At 41.9% G+C, this 19846-nt stretch overlaps 1 protein-coding gene across 1 annotated transcript in view; it reads left to right on the top strand.

The window, feature by feature from the left end:
• KIAA1210 (KIAA1210 ortholog) overlaps positions 1-19846 on the top strand; it is a 148247-nt gene that overhangs the window by 27289 nt on the left and 101112 nt on the right. The gene's annotated exons all lie outside the window — the stretch shown is intronic.

Here is a 19846-nt window from a genome sequence, read left to right as displayed (position 1 = left end):
TCCGAAGACTCATCTTTCCCCGGCCAACCCTCGGGACCACGAGACTCTCTTAGAAGATGGGAAACTCACTCCTTGAGCTCCTTTCCCACCCTAGAGACCCAGACTACCCATTTTCACCTTGGGAATCCCCATTCGCTGCCCTTGACGACCTTTCTCCAATCCTCCCCCGACCAGATGCTGTGGGGCAGACACCCCCGGGATAGCTAAAGTCAGTGCACAGGCCTCATCTGACAGCTCTCCCAATATCTGGGGAAACAGATCGGATCGTCCGATTTGCTTTGGGTTCGTTTTTGGAACACTAAATCCTTTTGCAGTCACTGATTTGCTCAATCTCATTGCAATCACTGATTTGCTCTTGCATCAGCAAGCAACATTCTGTTGCGTTTTTTTGTTTGTTTGTTTGTTTTTGTTTGTCTTTCTCAGAATAGTGACCAAAGTTTCTTTGTTTGGCAGCGTTCTTCTATTTGAAGTCGGTCGAGCTATCCTTGGCAGTCAAAATAGCCCTGTGCTGGAGCCCAGAGGAAGGTGGGAATTTGGAAGGATCCTAGGTTTGGTCCCTTCGTTTCCTCGGTATTTCATCCGGCCTTTGATGTGCTAACCAGCTGCACAGGAGCGGCCTTACGGAGGAAGCAGAGTCTATACCCTTCAGAGTCCTAATCTGGCCGCCCTCTTTATGGTGGCAGGGGGAGGGGAGCGGAAGCAAGGATAGAGAGAAGGGGGAAAGAATAATTAAAACCAAGCCATGTACACATCTGCAGCCCAGAGCAGTACTTTTCCATCAAGAGTTCTTGCACAAAATTTACTCCCCCTCCCAACAGGCAGGAGACTGGAGAGAATTGGCTTCTTACCTCAGAATTTGAAAAATTTCTGGCACAAACTGCTTCCATCCCTGCCCCCACCCCATCTTCTTAAATCGTTTAAAAAGTGCATATGAACTGAACAATCTTTAAATCGGGCCCACACACTTTTATTCACAGATCTAAATTTAGGATTAGCTGAAATGGCCTTTCCAGATCTTTCGTCAAACCTCTTCAATTTAATCAAGGGGAAACAGGCTGAAACTGGGGGCACTCGGCTGTAGTTAGAACCTAATTATCTTTAAAAAAAAACTGTGTACGGCCAAGACATTTAAAAAACCAAAAAACTTGTGAAAAATATTTACATTTGCAGCAAATATGACAAAGTGTTAATATCTTTTAAGAGCTCATTTCGACTGACAAGAAAAACCTAAGAGTCTAGTCAATGAATGGGCAAAAATCGAAATAGGGAGTTCTCGGAAGAAGGGATACCAATGGTGAATAAGCATATGCAAAATGTTCAGTCTCAATAGCAATGAAAAATGGAGATGACACTGTCACCTACCACTTTCCTATAGAAAGGATAAAAGACACACACACACAAAAAGGTTGGGGTGATACACAATGCTGGCCAGAGAGCTGTGCGCTAGACTCTTGTACACTGTTGGGGGGAGTAGAAATTGGTATAACCTTTTGTTATCCATAAAAATATTTTCAATCCACTGATCCCACTTCTGGAAATCTACTCTTTGGTTCAGTAATTCCACCACTAGGAATCTCTCCCAAGGAAACATTTAGAAATGCAAATGAAGATTTCATTACTAAGCTGCTCATCAAAGAATCATTTGTAATATGGAAATACTGAAAACAACCTAAATGTTCAACTTTGAGAAATAGCTGACTAATCCACTTGGATTGTGACAAAACCATAAAATGGTGTATGATGCAGCAACCCAAATGTTATCATGACACAGGAAGATGCTTGCGTTTTAATCTTGAGAGAGAAAAACAGGATACAAAACTATACACAGCATGAGCTCAACTATGTAAAAAAAAAATGCATAAAAGGAAGCCCGAAAGGAAACATGCTCAAATGTTAACTGTTGTGATTGTTAGCTTCTTCTTTATATTAGTCTACATTTTCCAGAATGAGCACATGTCCCTTGTAGCCTCAGGGGAGAAAATGGTTTATTATTTCTTCTCTGAAAAAATGTAGAATGTATTATAATACATGTTCACTACAACAAACCTAAACAGTATGTAAGTGTATAAAGTGAAAAATGAAACTCGTTTCTCCCCCTCCCAGCTCCCCAGACAATCTTTAAATCCGGCCCACACATTAGCAGTTTGGTCTATATGCCTGCAGACATATGAGACACACACACACAGATTTTGTTTTACAAAACTATGGAAATTTTTAAAATAATAAATGATTCTTCAGGGGTTTTATTCCTGACAAACAGAGATACAAAGTAAAAAATAAGAACAAGCCATTAGCTCCCACCCAGATAAACCATGTTGGACAGTTTTAAAAGTCATATTTGTTTAAGGTTATAAAATTCAAACTATGGAAAGATACAAAAGGTAAATTAAATCCCCTCTTCTCACCCCTGGTTCTCTCTCCTCAAAGGTAACCGCTATTAAAAGTGGGGAAAATGTCAGACAGAGAAAGACAAATACTGTGTGATATCACTGATATGTGGAATCTGAAAAAAAAAAATAACAAAACAAAACTAAACTTAAAAAAACAGATTGTGGAATGATGGTTACCAGGGGCTGGGGGTGGGGGAATAGGAGAGATGTTAAAGGACACATATTTGCAACTAGTAGATAAATAAGTCCTGGAGATCTAATATGCAGTACAGTGATCGTAGACAACAAAATCATATTATAAACGTTAAACGTGCTAAGAGACTAGATCTTAATTGTTCCCACCACTAGAAGAAATGATAATTATGTGAGGTGACAGAGGTTTTAGCTAACACGACAGTGGCAATCTATAACAATATGAATGTAACAAATCAATATGTCATACGCCTTAAACTTACACAATGTTATATGTCACTTATATCTCAATAAAAAGCGGGGGGAAATGTTTTTATGGAGGGCTAGGGGGTTTAAAAATTTTCACTTATCACGGTCCAGTGTCCTTCCTGCTATACCTCTGTAGCAGGGTACACCCTCGGAGGGTTAATGGATTAAAGTCCTGCTTCATACAGAGGTTAGAAAATTTGTGCCATTGAAAACCTCAAGAAGTGATACAGCTTGAAAATATAAATGCTTTCAAAGCAGATTTGATGTTCAATAAAGCGGGCTATTAGGTAAACACTGAGATGTTGAGATTGTTGAAGGCAAGCCTCCTACCATTCCAGCTCATGTCACAGCACTCCGTGGGAAGGTCTCGTCCAGAGTGGCAATTCTCAAGTTCTCTGGAAATAAGCCAGGTGCTCCTGACTAAAAAGCCCTCTCCAGAACATGAGAGTTGCATTATATATATTCTTTTCTTCAAATCAGTGTCTAAAGCCTATGTATTTGACCTGAGGACTACTTATTTCCCAAGATATATGTTAAGTCTTCTAATGTTTCCAAACTTCTTGCCTCCTTTAAATTATTTTCAAAGGTTTTAAAGAACTCTTAAAGAAAAATAGGACAATGGGCTGATTAGCTAGAAAAGGTGTGGGAAGGAATTCAACCTCACTCATAATCAAATAAATCCAAAGGAACGTAATAGCAACATATTTTTCATCATTCAAATTATTGGAGCATTCTTTTCTACCTTTTGTTGTTTGAAGCTTTTTAAGAACTTGGTGTTGGCAAGCACTCTGACACAATGCTGGCCAGAGTGAAATTGCTAGGATGAAAGAGTCATCTTGTTCACCAGTGTATTTCATGTCTGCCATGTAGTAGGTGATCAATAAATATTTGTTGAATTACATTATATTGTAATAAAATAGATAACTAATGAGAACCTACTGTTTAGCACAGGGAACTCTACTCGATGCTCTGTGGTGACCTAAATGGGAAGGAAATCCAAAAAGGAGGGGATATATGTATATGTATGACTGATTCACTTTGCTGTACAGCAGGAACTAACACAGCAGTGTAAAGCAAATATACTCCAATTAAAAAAACTGATTTTAACGATCAAAAAAATAAATTACATTGTAAGTGGATGCAGACTTTCTAGAAAGCAGTCTTGGCAATATGCAACAAGAGCCTCAAAGTATTTGTACCCTGTGACCAAAGAATTTATCTTCTAGAAATTTTTCCTAGGGAAGTACTCAGAGATATGAGTAGTGATTTGTACAGAAAAATCACAGAGCCCAATACATGGTAGCAAAGAACTGGAAACCATGTTAAGTATCCAAAGATGCTCTCCATCTCACTCAGAATAAAAGCCCAAAGTTCTTACAGCGGCCTAAAGGCCCTGCAGGGTTTGCACCGCCCCACCCTGCCTTTACCTTTAACACTTTAGGACCTCATTCCCACTTCCTTCCCTGGTCACTGTGCTCCAGCCACAGTGGCCACCTCGCTGGCCCTTGAACGATCAGGCATATTCCAATTCCTCCGTACTTATGATTCCTTTTGCTGGACTGTTCTTCCCCAGATAGCCTCATGGATCATTCCCTCACTGCTTTCAAATCTCAAAACACCCTCCCCCAACTCTCCTTCCTTCCTTCTCAAATTTATTTTTCTCCATCGCAGTATCATTTACTCACTTTTTTGGTTATCTCCTCCAACGTGACTGTGAGTTATATGAGAACAGAGATTTTGTTTATTTCCTTCGCTGCTGTATCCCCTGTGCGTAGACTAGTGGCTGGCATATAGTAGGAGCTCAATAAATATTTGTGGACTTGATTTGTTTTTTTTAAATTTCTTTTCATTGAAGTATAGTTGATTTACAATGTTGTGCTAATTTCTGCTGTACAGCAAAGTGGCTCAGTTATACACGTATATACATTGTTTTTAAATATTCTTTTCCATTATGGTTTATCCCAAGAGATTGGGTATAGTTCCCTGTGCTATACAGTAGGACCTTGTTGTTTATCCATTTTAAATGTAATAGTTTGCATCTACTAACCTCAAACTCTCAGTCCATCCCTCTCCCTCCTCCCTCCCCCTTGGCAACCACAAGTCTGTTCTACATGTCCGTGAGTCTGTTTCTGTTTTGTAGATAGGTTCATTTGTGTCATATTTTAGATTCCACATATGAGTGATATCATATGGTATTTGTCTTTGACTTATTTCACTTAGTATGATAATCTCCAGTTGCATCCATGTTGCTGCAAATGGCATTATTTTGTCCTTTTTTATGGCTGACTAGTATTCCACTGTATATATGTACCACATCGTCTTTATCCATTCATCTATCGGTGGACATTTAGGCTGTTTCCATGTCTTGGCTATTGTGAATAGTGCTGCTGTGAACATAGGGGTGCGTGTATCTTTTTGAATTAGAGTTTTGTCCAGGTATGTGCCAGGAGTGGGATTGCTGGACCATATTGTAGCTTTATTTTTAGTTTTCTGAGGAACCTCCATACTGTTTTCCATAGTGGCTGCACCAACTTACATTCCCACCAACAGTGTAGGAGGGTTCCCTTTTCTTTTGTGGACTTGATTTGAATATGGCAACCCATTATGTTAAATATACCTGTACAGAAAAAAATATGAAGGAAATACACATAAAAGTTAATAACAGTTATCTCTGGGTTGTGAGATTATGGGTAATTTTTGCTTACTTTTTTATATAGTGAGCATAAATTTCTTTTATTATTATAAAAAGCAATACAAAGTTCAAACTTTTAAGGGATAAATACAAAATTCCAAATCAACTATACGTCAATAAAATTAAAAAGAATTCCAAAGTTGCCAACTATGTCTTAAGTAATAGGAGTATATGGATGCCACACTTTCAATTTCAGAGACTAGAGTAGGCAGCACTTGGTGCTGAGATTCTACAGAGACCCAAAAGGGGTCTGCCCGTCACATCCCCTCTTGAAGTCCTATTTCATGCTAGGCGCTGTGGTAGGTGCTGGGGATTCAAAGTCTTTGCCCCCAAGGAAGGAGCTCACTCTCTAGTAAGGGGAGACAGACAGCCAAAGTGTTATAGATGCTGTGATCGTGGTCTACACACAGTAAGAAGGAGGTAGGCAAAGGAGGGATGGGAGGTCTGATCCAGGAAGGTTTTGTACAAGAGGTGACATTTGAGCTGAGTCTTGAAAATGTTTGCCAGATGGACAAGGAAATTGATGAGTTTTCTAGGGAAACCAGTGGTTCTCAAGCTTCGGTGAGGATCGGAATAATCTGGAGAGGGGAGAAGGTACTTATAAGATGTCTCTTCCTAGGATCAGCCCTCAAAGATTCTGATCCAGTAGGTCTAAAGTAAAGTCTGAGAATCTGCATCTTTAGGAATAGCTAACATTACTTGGGCACTTATTTGAGCACTTATTATGTGCCAGGCAATGTTCTAAACCCTTTGTATGGAATAACGCTTGTGCTCCTTTTTTTATTGAAATATATTTGACTTATAACCTCGTGTAACTTTAAGGTATACAGCAACGTTAATTTGATACATTTATATATTGTAATATATTTGCCATTGTAGCGATAATTAGCACCTCTATCTCGTTACCTAATTATCATTCCTTCTTAGTGGTTGGATAACTCTTGGGCTTTGCATAAAACACTCTGAGGCAGATGGCGTGTGGGGCACTCCCTGTGGGAGTGACTGAGGCTGTATTGTGACCTCACCTCAGCTCAACTTCTCCCTCTGCCTGATCCTGCTTCTTGGCCTGACCATTCAGGCACAGGACCCAAGAGCACTGACCAATAAATTTCCTTTGCACTAACCTCCATCACGGAGCCTGTTTTCCCAGGGACCCCAACTTGAGACTCTAACGTTCCATGATCTGGCCTCAGCCTACCTATCTCCTGCTTTATGTCTTTCTACTTCCTCCTTACCCTCAACACTCCAACTTTACTGAAGCTAGGAGTGACGTGGCCAACATCGCAGCTAATGTGCATTTATTGAGTGCTACAAACACTTAACAAATATTGCCTCATTTATCTCACAACGAATTAGGTTCTACTATCATTCTCTTTTTATAGATGAGGAAACCGATATACATAGAGGTGAAGTTACTTGCCCAAAGTCACACAGCTAGTTAAGAGGCAGAGCTGGGATTTAAACCCACAAGTCTGGCCCAGGCTTTCCATGAGATCATTTCACTTTTTAGAAATATCATACCGGTAGGACAATTGAGGATGCACTGGAGGGCGAATGCTAGAGCAGGGACACCAGTGAGGTTGTGACAGCGTGGACACACATGCGGGGATGAATAGGATCGATGTTAAGGAGTTGGATGGGACAGAGCTTAGGATTCCTCCCCTACTTCTCCTACTCTCTCTACATCCAATTTATGTCCCAAACCCTTGGTTGGGTGTGTGGACAGAAGCTCTATCATCCACCAAGAGGAAGCATGCGGGGGGAGAGCAAACTTGCAGAAAGGACCTTGTCTTCAGATGGGGACTGTGTCTTAAAGTGTGGTTCATGGCCCAGCGGCGTTGGCTGGGAGCTTGTTAGAAATGCACGATCTTGGGCAGTATCCCAGACCCACCGAATCAGAATCTCCATTTTAACAAGACCCCACATGAGTCACCTGCACATTAATGTTTGAAAAGCACCGGCAGATATATTTAAAATAGATAACCAACAAGGACCTACTGTATAGCACAGGGACTGCTGCTCAGTGTTCTGTAATAACCTAAATGGGAAAAGAATTTGAAAAAGAATAGATACATGTATATGTATAAGTGAATCACTTTGCTGTACACCTGAAACTAACACAACATTGTTAATCAACTATGCTCCAATATAAAATTTTAAAATTTTTAAAAATACAAAAAAGAGAAAAGCACAGACAGAAGGAACATGCTGGAGAGATCCAGTAATGTAGCCAGTGGAGTCCTGGGGCTTGGAGCTCAGGCTGGGGGTCTGGACCGGAGAGATAAAGGCAGGAGGGACCAGGCTGTGAGTGGGAGTTGAAATGTCACTGGCGTTGAATCGGATCACCAGGGAGAACATAGGGCAGAGGTGCTGCCAAGGTTCAGTGCACAGTGTGCTAACCCAAGGCTGAAAATTGTTGGCCCTGTGACAAGAACTGGCTCCAATCCATGCTTATTTGACCTTCGCATTTATGTTACTTTAAAAAGTATTAGATGTAAACACTTAACCAAAAGATTTTTACATAAAACCCGTATTTCTGACTTCTCTTAAAAAGTTGGACGATCTGGAGATTCCTTAAAAAACTGAAAATAGAACTACCATACGACCCAGCAATCCCACTACTGGGCATATACCCTGAGAAAACCATAATTCGAAAAGAGTCATGTACCAAAATGTTCATTGCAGCTCTATTTACAATAGCCAGGACATGGAAGCAACCTAAGTGTCCATCGACACATGAATGGATAAAGAAGATGTGGCACATATATACAATGGACTATTACTCAGCCATAAAAAGAAATGAAATTGAGTTATTTGTAGTGAGGTGGATGGCCCTAGAGACTGTCATACAGAGTGAAGTAAGTCAGAAAGAGAAAAACAAATACAGTATGCTAACACATATATATGGAATCTAAGGGAAAAAAAAAGGTCATGAAGAACCTAGGGGCAGGACAAGAATAAAGACGCAGACGTAGAGAATGGACTTGAGGACACGGGGAGGGAGAGTGAAGGGTAAGCTGGGGCGAAGTGAGAGAGTGGCATGGACATATATACACTACGGAATGTGAAATCAATAGCTAGTGGGAAGTAGCCGCATAGCACAGGGAGATCAGCTCGGTGCTTTGTGACCACCTAGAGGGGTGGGATAGGGAGGGTGGGAGGGAGACGCAAGAGGGAGGGGATATGGGGATGTATGTATATGTATAGCTGATCCACTTTGTTCTAAAGCAGAAACTAACACACCATTGTAAAGCAATTATACTCCAATAAAGATGTTAAGAAAAACAAAAGTTGGACGATGTGGCATTAGATCCCTGTGTGGCAACAGTTGGCAGAGCTGATTGGCAGCTGCCTCCCTCAGAGGGCACACCTACAGGAAGCCCACTGCTCCCTACTGTATCCCCAATGCCAAGACCAAATATCAGTCGTCTTTTAGCATATTTGCTCTGTTTTTCTTAATAGTAAAGAGGATAGTCAAATGTTTTTTTGTACCCATGACTCCATTGAAAATGGAAGGTGAAAGATAGAGAAGAGGGGAAGAGGGTTGTTACTATTGCTTCAAAAAAAAAAAAAAGGAGAGAGCAGGTTTCTTTGTGAATTCCAGCACGTACTACATTGTCACGTATCCACCATCCTCGCGTGACTCATTCAAATTACTTGCCTGGCATCTATAGGTTGTTAGCCAGTTGTAGAAAGAAAATGAGGGCCAAGGTAGAATCTTGGGGGAAGACTGCCATTTTAGGGAGAGGGAGAGGAAGAAGGACCAACCAAGGAGATTGAGATTAAAAACTCCCAGTGATGGGGGACTTCCCTGGTGGTCCAGTGGTTAAGAATCCACCTTCCAATGCAGGGGACGCGGGTTTGATCCCCAGTTGGGGAACTAAGATCCCACATGCCGCGGAGCAACTAAGCCTGCGCGCTTCAACTACTGACCCTGCATGCTCTAGAGCTTGTGTGCCACAACTAGAGAGCCTGCGCGCCACAACGAAAAGACCCTGCGTGCTGCAACGATAAATAAATCAATCAATAAGTAAGTAAATAAATATTTTTTAAAAACCCAAACAAACTCCCAGTGATGGAGAGACGACTAGGAGAGTGTGGTCTGACAGAAGCAAAGGGAGGGGAGACAGTTTCCCGGAGGGAGAGGTTCACAGTGCTGCAGAGGGATCAAGAAAAATGAAGACTAAAGAGTAAACTGGACTAGGCCACTTGGAAGTCCCAGGTTACCTATGCCACAGTCCTGGGAGTGTGGGAGCGTGAGAAGGACCAAAGCCTTGTTCCAGGGGCCTAGGGAGTGAGTGGGATGTGAGGATTGAGGAGATCCAGCTCTCAAACAATAAGCTTGAGGAGCTTGACTAAAGGGAGGGGGATGGAGGACAGAGGGCAGTTGGATTTCTTGGTTTGATTTGTTTTTCTGAGAGCTGTGATAGACTCAGGCTGTAGTCACAGAGCTAGTAGGTGTTTAGAGGTTGAAAAATACAGAAGAGAGGGGATATTAATCAACCCTGTGGCAGGAGGTGAGACAGAAGAGGATGAAATCCAAAGAAGGGGACAGGGGTAGGGATCGGAGGCAGGGATTGTACTTCATCCTTTAAGAGGAGGGCGAGAAAGATGCGGGGACCTCAAGACAGAGGGAATTCACACCTGACAGCCTCAATGTTTTCCATGAAGCAGGAGGCAAGGTCAACTGCTGGGGGAGTAAAGTGGGGAGTGGGGGGGGGGAAGAGCAGGGACTTGAGTGTTAGCCAAGATTAATATTTTCACCATTCCTTCCATAGGGGCTTTTAGAAACAGGAAGAAACAGGAGACATCCAGGCATTATGTTGCCTAGGAAACTCAGTGGTTTGCTAAAGCAACAGTAGGTTGTTTTTAATCTCCTTAACCCATTCGCATCCATTGTCACTTAAAAGAGAACTGGTGAGTAGGGATAGAAGCAGGGAGAGTTCTGCTTCACAGAGCACACAGCGGGCATCCTCTGTAGCTAAGGGAATGTAGAGGGGCAGGAGTGGCCCTGGGACAAGAGACTCCAATAAAATGGGAGGAATCATCAAGTAAGTGGCAGACAGTAGGTGTCAAAGACAAATTTCCTTTATTTCCTTGTGCTTGTGTGTGTCTACCGACACACACACACACACACACACACACACACACACACTCCATACCTCTGCATGTGTATAGGTGTGATTCCACTATACCACCAACCAGAAATATATAGTGTTAAAATGTGGGAATTATTCCTTCTTTGATTTTTTTTTTTCTGTGCGGCAGCATAATCTAACTGTTGCCTCTTTTCTCTGCTGTAGCTTCATCACTAAGTAAAATTTATTTTTCTCTCCCTTACTCAATCTTGCCACAAACGGTGGCCAAGGCCTGTGACATGGAGGTCTGGACTTTACTTGCCTCAGGAGGAGAGTGAACAGGCATTTGTTTTCAAAAAGTCTAGGTTATTGAGAGCTTAGAGCCGGATTGTCTGAGGGTGGAGGGCTCTGAGGGCGGTGGGGGGGGCATGAGTGCAGGCCAGCCCCGGAGAGTGCTAGATCCCCATAGCCTGGCCCCACACTGGGCATGGAGGCAGAGCCCTAGAGTATCCAGGATCTAGGCCCTGGACCCCTTCACTTCCCAGAAGCCTGCAGCAGGAGGTGTGTAAATTGTACTGAGAGAGACTTTTCCTCCAGGCTCAGTTGTCCTGCCTAAGGTTATGCGGTGCCTTTAACATCCACATGGCTGACCCATCCCACACCTCCCCTCCCACTTCCTTGATGTTCTTCAGCTCCAACGACCTTTTCCTCTACACCCCCTGCCCCCGTCAGCCACCGGCCCTCTTGATCACACACTAGACCTTTTTGAAAGCACAACTCTGGTTAAACCCAATCGTCCCCTTATTCCCTAATTGCACATAAACGACTGGACATTGTAGCAGAAGGCATCATACTCTAGTGGCTGGTCTCACTTGAAAAAATTTTTTTTGGAAAATAAGAAGTAAAACTGTTTTTATTCACAGATGACACAATCATTTGTATAGAAAATCCAATGGATGCTACAAATAAGCTCCTAGAACTTATGAGTGAGTTTAGCAAGGTTGAAGGATACAAAATTGACAAATAAATCTCAATTTTGGGCTTCCCTGGTGGCACACTGGTTAAGCATCTGCCTGCCAATACGGGGACACGGGTTCGAACCCTGGTCCGGGAAGATCCCACATGCCTCGGAGCAACTAAGCCCGTGCGCCACAACTACTGAAGCCTGTGCGCCTAGAGCCGGTGCTCCACAACAAGAGAGGCCACCGCAATGAGAAGCCCGTGCACCACAACGAAGAGTAGCCCCCACTCGCTGCAACTAGAGAAAGCCCATGTGCAGCAATGAAGACCCAACGCAGCCAAAAATAAATAAAATAAATAAATTTATGAAAAAAATCTCAATTTTATTTCTATATAATAGCAACAAACACTCAAAAATTGGGCTTCCCTGGTGGCGCAGCGGTTGAGAATCTGCCTGCCAATGCAGGGGACATGGGTTCGAGCCCTGGTCTGGGAGGATCCCACATGCCACGGAGCAACTAGGCCCGTGAGCCACAACTACTGAGCCTGCGCATCTGGAGCTTGTGCTCCACAGCAAGAGAGGCCACGACAGTTGAGAGGCCCACGCACCGCGATGAAGAGCGGCCCCCGCTTGCCGCAACTAGAGAAAGCCCTCGCACAGAAACAAAGACCCAACACAGCCAAAAATAAATATAAATAAATAAAAATTTTAAAAAAACACTCAAAAATTGAAATGAAAAAGTTATCATTTGCAATAGCATCAAAATATGAAATATTTTGGGACAAAAAGGCATACATATGATTCCATCAGTATAAATCTCCAGAAAATGCAATCTGATCTATAATAGCAGAAAGCAGATCAGCAGCTGCCTGGGGGTGGGGAATGGGGAGGGGCTCACTTGAAAATTTTTGACTATAATTCACAAATGGACAATGCAGTCCAACAGTTATGTTCTACAGTCACAGCCACTCTCCTTCTCCCACTCTCTCACTTTCTCCTGCTCTCATTCTCCGGGAGCGCTATCTCACACCACCTCCACTCCTCAAACCTCCCATATTCCCTCTCTATTCTCATTCTCCACAGATGACCTTGCATTGTATTTCAGTAAGAAAGTAGAAGCAGTTAGATGGAAATTCCATCATCTTCCCACCAATAACTGCCCCCATCTCTATCTACATTCTCTGTTTTCCTGCTTGGTGCAGCGCAGTGTCCTTCCTCCTATCAAGGACCTTCCCCTTGGACTCTGAATTCATCTCCCTCACATACTCTCAAGACCTTGGCTCCCACAGTTATCCACCCCCTCTCTCCTGCATATACATATCATCCTCTCTACTTGATCATACCTCTGTGCAAATAAACATGCTCTGGTGTTTCTTCTCTTATAAAACCCCCTTCCTTGACCCCAGATCTTCCTTCCAGCTACTGCCCCATTTATCTGCTCCCTAGATCTCCAAACTTCTCACAAGGGTTGTCTGTTCACACACACCATCTCCACACCCTCGCCTCCCATTCTCTCTTCTACCCACTCCGTTGGGCTTTTGCCCCCATCACTCCTTCAAAACCATTCTTGTCTACGCTCCCAATCCCAGGGACATTTTTGTAACCTTGACTTAGTCTCTCAACAGCATTTGACAGAATTGATCTCTGCCCCTCAAGATGCTTTCCTTACTTCCTTGGTTTCTGGGATACACATACTCTAATGGTTTTTCTCCTTTCTCACTGGCTACTCCTCCTCAGCCTTTTTTTTTTTTCTTTTTACGATTTCCACCTCTCTTACCAGTTTTTTTTTAAGATTTTTTTGATGTGGACCATTTTTTTAACATCTTTGTTGGAGTATAATTGCCTTAGAATGGTGTGTTAGTTTCTGCTTTATAACAAAGTGAATCAGCTATATGTATATGATATCCCCATATCTCTTCCCTCTTGCGTCTCCCTCCCACCCTCCCTATCCCACCCCTCTAGGTGGTCACAAAGCACCGAGCTGATCTCCCTGTGCTATGCGGCTGCTTCCCACTAGCTATCTATTTTACATTTGGTAGTGTATATATGTCCATGCCACTCTCTCACTTCGTCCCAGCTTACCCTTCCCCCTCCCTGTGTCCTCAAGTCCATTCTCTACGTCCGTGTCTTTACTCCTGTCCTGCCCCTAGGTTCTTCAGAACCTTTTTTTTTAAGATTCCATATATATGTGTTAGCACATAGTATTTGTTTTTCTCTTTCTGACTTACTTCACTCTGCATGACAGTCTCTAGGTCCATCCACCTCATTACAAATAACTCAATTTCATTTCTTTTTATGGCTGAGTAATAGTCCATTGTATATATGTGGATGTGAACCATTTTTAAAGTCTTTATTGAATTTGTTACAATATTGCTTCTGTTTTTACGTTTTGGTTTTTTTTTTTTTTTTTTTTTTTTGGCTGCGAGGCATGTGGGATCTTAGGTCTGCATTGGAAGGCGAAGTCTTAACCACTGGACCACCAGGGAAATCCCTAGCAGATTTTTAAATGTTGGAGTGCACCAGGTATGTCCGGGGCCAGCATCTGTTCTCACTCTCTCCCTAGATAATTTCATCCATCATCCAGTCCTACGACTTAAAATGTGATTCAGAGACATGACTCACATACTTAAACTATTTACTCTGGTCTTATCCCAGACTTCAGACTCTTCTTTCCGCTTAGGCATACCTGACATCAGTAGGCATCAGAATCTTTCCATGTCCCGAACAGGTCTTTCTATTTCATCCTCGCATTAGTCAGAGTTCAGGGGTAAGAAACAGAAACTGTTTAGTTATTTTGAAAAAGGAATTCAACACAGGGAATTAAGTGCTCACAAAATCACTAGAAGAATTGGAGGAATAGAGCGGCAGGAATGACTTCCAGGATGCTGCAGCTACATATGCCCACCAGGGGGCGCCTCTGCCCCAGTCAGGGAAGTGGGCAATCAGGAAGCCTCTACCAGGACTATTTACCTCAAGAACACAGCCCCATAGCTGCAATCCAGGGAAGCTGGGCCACTGCCATCGCCACCATAAACTGCTTCCCAACATCCAAGAGACTTGCTGAGATATAGGAACACTGAGTTGGGTTGTCACCATTATTAATCAACTTTCTCTTGACCACCATTTCTCTTTCTCTCTCTCTCTCTCCTCAAATGCACGTGTGCGCGTGCACACACACACACAGACACACACACACACACACATACCAGCTAATACTTGGTGTGTGCAAGGTACCATTCTATGTTCTGTCGTTATATTATCCCCATTTTACTGATGAGTAAACAGATAGAGGTTAAGTTGCCAAAGATTATATAGCTAGTGAGTTATATCTGCAATTATCTGCCCTGCTTTTATCTCTGAACATTCCTTTGTCAGAGTTTTCCACACAGCTAAAATGCTTCATAAACATAATTTTACTGACTGCATAAGATACCATCATATGTATTAACCATAATTTATTTCACCATTCTCCTAGTTGCATATTTAGGCTTATTTCCCATTTTTCTTTATGAATGATAACTCCGTGATGAGCACTATGCATACAAATTATTTTGCCTATTTCTGACCATTTCCTTAGGATACATTCCTTAAAATTCAACTTCTGGGTCAAAGGCTAGGATGAGTTCTAAAAATAGAATTATTGGGTCAGAGGTTGTGAATATTTTTAATGCACTTGGTATGATGGTTGATCTTATGTGTCAGCTTGACTGGGCCAAGGGGTGCCCAGATTAAACATTATTTCTGGGTGTATCTGTGACGGTGTTTCTGGATGAGATTGAATTTGAATTGGTGGATTCTTCGAAGCAGATTGCCCTCCCCAGAGGCAGCGGGCATCATCCAATCCATTGAAGAATAGAACAAAACAGAGGAAGGAAGGATTCGCTCCTCACCCCCACCCCTCCCTGCCTGCGTGAGCTGGGACATTGGTCTTCTTCTGCCCTTGAACCGAGATTTACACCATCAGTGCTCCTGGTTCTCAGGCCTTTGGACTCGGACTGGAATTACACCACTGGCTGTCCTGGGTCCCCAGTTTGCAGAAGGTAGATTGTGGGACTTCTCAGCCTCCACAGTCACGTGAGCCAATTCCTATAATAAATCTCTTATATACACATTGGTTCTGTTTCTCTGGAGACCCATGACTAATACACTTGGATGTACTAGTGCATGCGCCTACTGGCAGTCAATAAGACTACTTGTCTCCCTCCTCACCCAAGCTAGGCATGATTGTCTTAAGTTTTTGCTCTCAGTATGCAATATTTGCATACTTATACTAAAAAAAAAGCATTCTTCTTTTTCCCTGAATTCAAATTTAACTGGGTGTCCTGTATTTTATCTGGCAACCCTCCCTGAGGTCACTATCCAAGGCCTCTTCTTCTTCTTTTTTAAAAATTTTTATTGGAGTATAGCTGATGTATAATGTGGTGTTAGTCAAGCCCTCTTCTTTTTTGAGGTAATCCCTCATTGTGGATCTGGAAAGCAAAACCTCAACTCCCACCACGGAAACCAAGAGAAGCACATATTGCCTCTTCATCCATACGCCTTGGGGCAGTTAGGGCACCAACAGGGGACTCAGGCTCTCATCAAAGACTTTGAATCCTGAGAGGTTTATACAAAAAGTGGAAGTTTTGAATTTATTCATAGAAACTGCATCTAGCAGAGGCCCCAGCAACCAACGTGGGATCAGCGGAGTCCAGAGGCAGCAATGATTTGTGGTGATGGTATCTAGAAGCAGTGGACAGAGCTGTTGCCAGTAGTGACATGCTAGCCAAGCTGGTCCTGTGGCATGACCTTAGCTGGGGTCCCCACTCCAAGCCTCCCTGGCTTCCTGCCCATTTCCTTAGCTTGGTTCATCTGCCTTCCTGTTGATTCTGTGAAATGCCCAATAATTTGCTTAATTCAGTCAATCTGTTGCTGTTGTTTGCAGTCAACAATTCTGACAGTTATAAATACAAGCCCAGATAGACTAGAGAAATATTGAAATCAAGATAAGATATTTCAAAAAAACTTTTTTGTATTCCTAAAAATGGTTCTTCTTTTTTTTCCCTTTAAAATATTCTCTCAAGCAAATGACTGTTGCTTAAAGGATAGATGTGGAGTTTCCCCAGATAAGCACTAGATGGTGCTATGAGGTAATACAGTCTTGATTGTGTAAGTGGCCAAATAACTAGGTTTAGGACAGTAAGACCACTACCAAGGGCACTGCCAACAGGAGTAGCTAACATTAATTGAGTGCCTAATATGTGCCAGAAACTGTTCTAAGTGTTTTCTAGAATGAACTCATTCCTTACAACCAGTAAAGCAAGTACGTTCATTACCCACATTTTGCAGAAGAGGAAACCAAAACATGTTCAGGTTTAGTAACTTGTCCAAGATCAGAGCATTAATTAGTGCTAAAAAGATAAAAATTTGAACCCAAGAAATCTGGCCCTAGAGCCTGTAGTCTTTTTTTTTTTAATAAATAAATTTATTTATTTATTTATTTTTGGCTGCGTTGGGTCTTCGTTGCTGTGCGTGGGCTTTCTCTAGTTGTGACGAGCGGGGGCTACTCTTCGTTGCGGTGCATGGGCTTCTCGTTTCAGTGGCTTCTCTTGTCGCGGAGCACAGGCTCTAGGCGCACGGGCTTCAGTAGTTGTGTCTCGTGGGCCCTGGAGCGCAGGCGGAGCCTGTAGTCTTAACCCATATGCTCTCCTAGCTCTCATAACTATGCTCTAGCTGCCATTTACTGATTGCCTGCTCTGAGTCAGATTCTGGGCCAGGCATTTTGCATAATGAGGTCCTTGCTGCCATTTTGCAGTTCAGGGAACTGAGGTTCAGAGAGGCTGAGTAACTGGTTCATGCTCCACAGACAGAGACAAATCTAAGAGCTTTTATATGTGTAATTCCATAATGTGGATAATAAAATTAAGGTAAATAAAATAAAAAATAATCTGTCCCTTGAGAGAGTAATTCCACTTTGGAGAGAGGGAAAAGTAGACTTTGAAAGTGGTGGGCATGGTGAACTATTCCTTTTCATTTCAGCTCTTCAGGCAACTGTGGCCAAAATCTTCTTCCCTCTTTAGATCTCTCCCTCTAGGAGGTAAAGAAGGTATGAAAGCTAAAGGCACAATTGGAGCCTGGCTCATGTGGACTCTTGCTTTGTTCACTATGAGGATGCTGTTTAATGATCCAAGTAGGTGAACTAGGCAGCCCCCAATTTGTATAACTTACGTGGGCTCTGGGAAGGAACCGGCCCTCCTGACAAAATGTAATATTTATCTGAAAAGAAAACTAATATAAATAGCTAAGAAAAGTTCAAGTCAGAGGAGTAATGCTATCAAAAACATATTATAAAACCACAGAATTAAATAAATAAAATTTTGATTGTCAAAGTAGCGTCATCATTCTCATTGAATTCTTTTGTAAGTAAACATTATAAAATTTGAACTGAAAAAGAAATCTATTCTAATAACTGTTATATACTTTTTAAAAAAGACAACCAAAAGAGCCCCACAGCATTTAAAACAGTGTGATTGTAGTGCAAGAAGAGACAAATCAATGAAACAGAATAGACAGCCCAGAAAAACAAAACAAAAATAGATGTGTGTGTGTACATACGTATGCATACATATATATGAATTTATAAGGTAAAGGAAAGATCACAAATCAATGGGAAAGGGAAGGATTATTCAATAAACAGTGCTGGGATGATTTGCTATTTGGGGAAAAATAATCACATCAAACACTGAAATAAATTCTGCATGTATAAAAGATAAATTTTTAAGAGGGAGGAAATGAGATTACCCATCTGATTCCTGGGTGGGGAAGTGCTTTTAGGCACACATAAGATAGAAGAGCTCATGAAGGAAGAAATTGATTGGTATGCCTACCTAAAAATTAAGCCTCTGGACACCAAGAAACAGCATATACAAATTTAAAGGCAAAAACCCCCTGAAAATTCTTGCTATAAATACTGAAGATAATTGATAAAGAGACAATGCAAATCAATAAGAAAGACACTAAAAGAACAAAGACAAACAAATGGATAAAGAACTGAATAGATGAATTGCATATGAAGGAATACAAATATGTAATGAAATATTAACAAATTTTGACCCCACTTGAAATTTTAAAATAACAGCTAAAAATAAGATGGCATTTCTCACCCATCAAATCGGCAAAGATGTTTTAAAAATCACAACCCCTAACATTATAAAGCACTTGCATGCACTGATGAGAACAACAAATTGGTCTGACCTTTGGGGATGGCAGTTTGGCAAGATGCATTAAGAACCTTAAGGAAAGTCCAGGCTTTTGTCCCAGAAACTCCTTGTCTAGGGATTTATCCTAAGGAACTAGTAATACAGACAGAGATTTTGTACAAAGGCATTCATTTCAGCTCTGAATAGCCTGAGGAGAACCATTAGGAGAACAGTTAAATAAAACATGGGACAGCCATACAATAGAATACTATGCAGCTATCAAAAATGATACTTACAAAGGACTTTTAATGACACAGGAAAATGTACAGCAATAAATTAGACAATCTAGATGAAATGGACAGACTCTCAGAAACACACATATTACCAAAACTGACTCAAGAAAAAACAGAAAAGTTGAACAGACCTATAACAAGTAAAGAGATTGAATCAGTGATCAAAAGCCTCGTCTTATCACACAGGCCACTCCTACTTTCCATCAATACCTTTTATAAAGAAGAGTCATTTTTCAATGAAATGATTTATATATAATTTGAGGTTCAGGTTCTGGACCAAGGCAACACTGGAGATGGATAAATTTCATCTTCACCTCCCTCTTCGTATGCTTTTGGATCATCTCGGGGCACTATTTTCTCTTTCCAGTGGCCTCCTGGTATCATCACGTTCCCCTCTAAGCAAAGTTTTCTGTAATGCAAAAAGTAAATGAACTTATACTCAATTGTACTTGGCTGATAATACATACTATTCCCAGGAATATTTGCATGTTGATAGAGGCCAAAGCCTTAGCCAACAGAATGAATCCCTGAGTGGCCTGGCATTCAATGCCATTCCCTACCTCCTCCCACTAATCTCCTATCTTGCTACCCCATATATGACCTGAGCTATGGGAACAGTCTCTTGCTCTTCCAGCCAAATGGAGCTACTGGCTGTATTCCCCCCAAGTGCCTCATACAAGCTCAGGTTTCTCAGGATTTCCTTCCATTTGGAAGCCTTCTTGCCCACCTACTCAATCCTTAACCATCTTCCAGGGCCACCTACATCCCACATCGCTCCTGAATTCTACTTTTATTTATTCATTAATTCAAAGA

This window comes from Balaenoptera musculus, chromosome X (assembly GCF_009873245.2).
Source record: "Balaenoptera musculus isolate JJ_BM4_2016_0621 chromosome X, mBalMus1.pri.v3, whole genome shotgun sequence".
NCBI classification, from domain to species: Eukaryota; Metazoa; Chordata; class Mammalia; order Artiodactyla; family Balaenopteridae; genus Balaenoptera; species Balaenoptera musculus.
This window is presented reverse-complemented; position numbering and strand designations above follow the sequence as displayed.